General features: G+C 41.0%; 1 protein-coding gene across 1 annotated transcript in view; it reads left to right on the plus strand.

Moving 5' to 3' along the window:
- Window positions 1-1597: 1597 nt before the first annotated feature.
- The window catches only part of LOC101850586 (solute carrier organic anion transporter family member 2A1), a gene marked incomplete in the record, with an annotated part of 31789 nt that continues 29498 nt past the window's right edge, over window positions 1598-3888 (plus strand). The window contains 1 exon segment of the mRNA XM_013085954.2: window positions 1598-1770.

Here is a 3888-nt window from a genome sequence, read left to right on the forward strand (position 1 = left end):
TAGGAAAGATCTACAACTAGCCTTCTTGGACAAGGGCGAAAAATTTCGGAGGGCCCGTGTGCAAGTTACGCATGTTAAAGATCCCTTTGTGGTCTAAAATCGATAACAGTAGGCTTCGGCCACCACCCGGGCAAAATTCAAAATTTCCTACCAACTGAAAGTATTAGGTGTGTCCCGCGCGCTCATATGACACCGTAAAACACTTACCAAAAAAAAAATCTTCAGAGCAAAATATTGTGCGTTGAATGCGTTGGTATCAATGTACATCGTGAGAAAACAATACCAACACTTTGCGCCCATGTTCCTTCCAGTTTATATTATTTCCCTAAATGCATGACGAGTTTCAAAAGTCACACAAATCACAGTAGCTAGTTTTTTTTGTGTGCTGCAATTTTTAGACTTCAGGGAAAAATATTGTTGTATAATGGTGAGACAGAATTTAGGCAAGTCAATGTATAGCGACCATCAATCGTGATCCATGTGGCATCATACCATAAAGTCTAACATACGATCATGTGTATACTGGTGTTTGTGGTGCAGTAGTCAGGCGCTTCGAGGTCAGAAGACTCGAGTGCGATTCACGAGTGGAGAGGATTTTCGTCGAATGTCTCGGTCTTTTTAAATAAGACGTTGTATCCTTCAGCTTGGGTTGGTCATTGTTATGCTCCTAAATGAATTAAATTGTGTATCTAAGAGGGCGTGATATTCTTACCCCCCCCAAAAAAAAAAACGAACATAAAAAAGATAAACGAAACCAAACAAAAGTACGATTATGTACTTTTCCAGGTTAATGTTTAAGAAATGGACTGGTGTAAAATTGTATGGGTCACCCTACCCCCCCAAAAAAACAACAACAACAACAACACAACAACAACAAAAAAACAAAAAAAACCCAAAAACACAAACAAAACAAAAACAAAACAAACAAAACAAACCAGCAACTCCCAAAAAAGCAAAACCAAACCATAAGCTAATTTATTAGACAAGACTTTCGAATTACACGTCGGTCTAGAAAAAGGACCATGCCAAGGAAATAGAGAGCCCTGGAACGATTTGTTCAAACAATCCCAAAAATCCAGAACGCAGAGTTAGGGATCCGAACCGGGATCATCCACGTCGTACTCCAGCAGAATGTAAATAGAGCTATCGCACCGCTTGCCCGATCGTCATTGTTTTTGAAACCCGTTGTTTTCGTATCATTAATTATCTAAATAAACACAATGTGACGAACAACACCAACACAAGTTATATCCCCTGGTGCTTCAAGGCTTGACTGACGTGTATTGTCAGCGGCAGATCAGCCACTTCTGTGTTTTTCAGATATGGGAAAATGGAACGTTGCTTTTAAAACATTTTTATTGATATTGTCACGGTTTGGTACGGGTCTTTCTATTTTTTCTTTGGGGAAGGGGGGGGGGGGGGGTTTGGTTTGGGGGTTAAGGTAGGAAAGGGGTAAAAGGTAACTCTATGCAATGACGTAGGCACTGGAAATTACATGGTACGCTCACAAAGAAGTAGGCTCCTTTGGGATGTTTGGGGGTGTAAGGGTATGTGAATCGGAATGGTGCAAGTCATATAAAACTCAGATGTAGCTCGACAGATTTTGCACAGAAGCAAGTTAGCGTTGCTGCAGACTTCGCTACGCGTCCACTTCAGTTGGAGGTGTCCCAGTTCGAAACTTTATTTGTCCAGAGATTTTTGTTTCCACATTTATGACCTTTCGGGCGGAATTTTAACGTTTTGTGCAACGTTTCTCAGAGGTCAGCAAAGGTACGTGGGTCTGACTATCCTTTCATGTTGTTGTTGTTTAGCTTTTTTAAAGAATTAATTCTATTTAGAATTGAGATTATTTTGAGATCGATCGAAAAATTGCTTATACCCTTCGCCTTGATCTTACGGATCAATAAACTAGTATGCCCTTGAGCTTGCTCCTGAAAGGCGCGAGTTCTGTTCACACCTGAAGATGACATTTCGCCAACATTCCACCAAGTATCTTAGTCTTAATGTGGCCTCTTGTTTCAGTGTACTCTTTTCAGGGTTGCTCAGTGGTATTGGTTATTGGAGATGGCGCTAATAGACTCAATACCGACACTTCTAAGGGTCCTTATGTCCTGAAGAATATCAATAGATTTCTCCGTTAACCTCTTTTAATTCAATCGTTTTCTTTCGTGAGATAGTCGTTACGCTGTTCTGAGCACCCCCCCCCCTACCCCTACAAAGTTTGCGTGAAAGAAATGGCACGGAATATTAATTGTTCCTTTCGCATTGTGGTATTTTACATAAAAATAAATGGACAAACAAACAAGTTAAGTCTCATATATAAACACATTAAAACACAAGCACATGTATTGTTCGATATGAAAATATAATCCTATTTGTAAAAAGTTGCCAAAAAGGTGTGGTGTCACTTGACGAATGATGCAAAACCTAGCCACTGTTAACGTTACTGAGCTCAGTGTGTCAGTGTGTGACCATAGCATTGGTGCCCAAAGTCAGTATGCTGTATGGTTGTAACGGGTTGAAGTTACTGCTGCACATGTGCATTACATTGGATTTATCATGGAGAGAATTTCCCTGCTCTGAATTTGTCCCCACAAATGGGTAATGGCTGATGGCTATGTTCATCTTTCCTGCTGTTTGTGACCTTTGGTGGTTACAGCTGAGTCGTTTCTGTAAGGTGTTCGTTGGTTCGAGTAAAGAGAAGCACTTCGACACAAAAATGGACATTTAGTGCTGGGGAAAAGTAAGACAGACAGACAGGCAGAAACAGCAGAGGGAAAGTAAAGAAGTAGGACCTACCAGCAGCTAGCACCCTCAACCACCCACTCTGTAAGGTGTTCCAAAGGTGCTCAATGGGGTTCAAGTCATATGAGAAAGCTGGATAGGGTAGCAAGTTAATGTTCTTCTGCCTCAGAAAGTCTTGTGTTGCACAAGCAGTATAGTATCTTATGTTATCCAGCGGGAAGAAGAAGTTATGATGGTTGTGGAAAAATGTCACTACTTGAGACATCAAGACTCGCGGGATGTACCGTTGAGCAGTGATACCATTCCCCCGGCCTAAGACCGACGTTCTGAAAGATGGCAGGCCCGACAAACTGATTAAGGGAAATAATGTGAGGCATTGTAGTGAAATCAACCGCTCGTCAAAATAATGAAACCGAAGAAACTGGCATTTTCCTGCCGTTTTGAAACTTTTAAATCCGATTTTAGTTTTTTGGCTCAACACATTTATTGTCCAGTTAGAAACACATTCCTGCTCACCTCTAGCCTAAACAGTAGAACGTCTGCTTCGATTATCAAGGTACCGTGGAAAAAAGCAGTTCACAAGAGAGTGACAAACATACACAAAAAGCGGCAGTTCCCACTATGTTGTTCCAGCACAGTATGAGTATGACATTTATAAATCAGCCCATTTACAATTCTAGTGCGCATAACGACATGTTAATATCCCCCCTTTGGGAATGGTCTGAAGACAACAAACCATAAGCTAATTTATTAGACAAGACTTTCGAATTACACGTCGGTCTAGAAAAAGGACCATGCCAAGGAAATAGAGAGCCCTGGAACGATTTGTTCAAACAATCCCAAAAATCCAGAACGCAGAGTTAGGGATCCGAACCGGGATCATTCACGTCGTACTCCAGCAGAATGTAAATAGAGCTATCGCACCGCTTGCCCGATCGTCATTGTTTTTGAAACCCGTTGTTTTCGTATCATTAATTATCTAAATAAACACAATGTGACGAACAACACCAACACAAGTTATATCCCCTGGTGCTTCAAGGCTTGACTGACGTGTATTGTCAGCGGCAGATCAGCCACTTCTCTGTTTTTCAGATATGGGAAAATGGAACGTTGCTTTTAAAACATTTTTATTGATATTGTCAC

This window comes from Aplysia californica, unplaced genomic scaffold, assembly GCF_000002075.1.
Source record: "Aplysia californica isolate F4 #8 unplaced genomic scaffold, AplCal3.0 scaffold00420, whole genome shotgun sequence".
NCBI lineage: Eukaryota > Metazoa > Mollusca > Gastropoda > Aplysiida > Aplysiidae > Aplysia > Aplysia californica.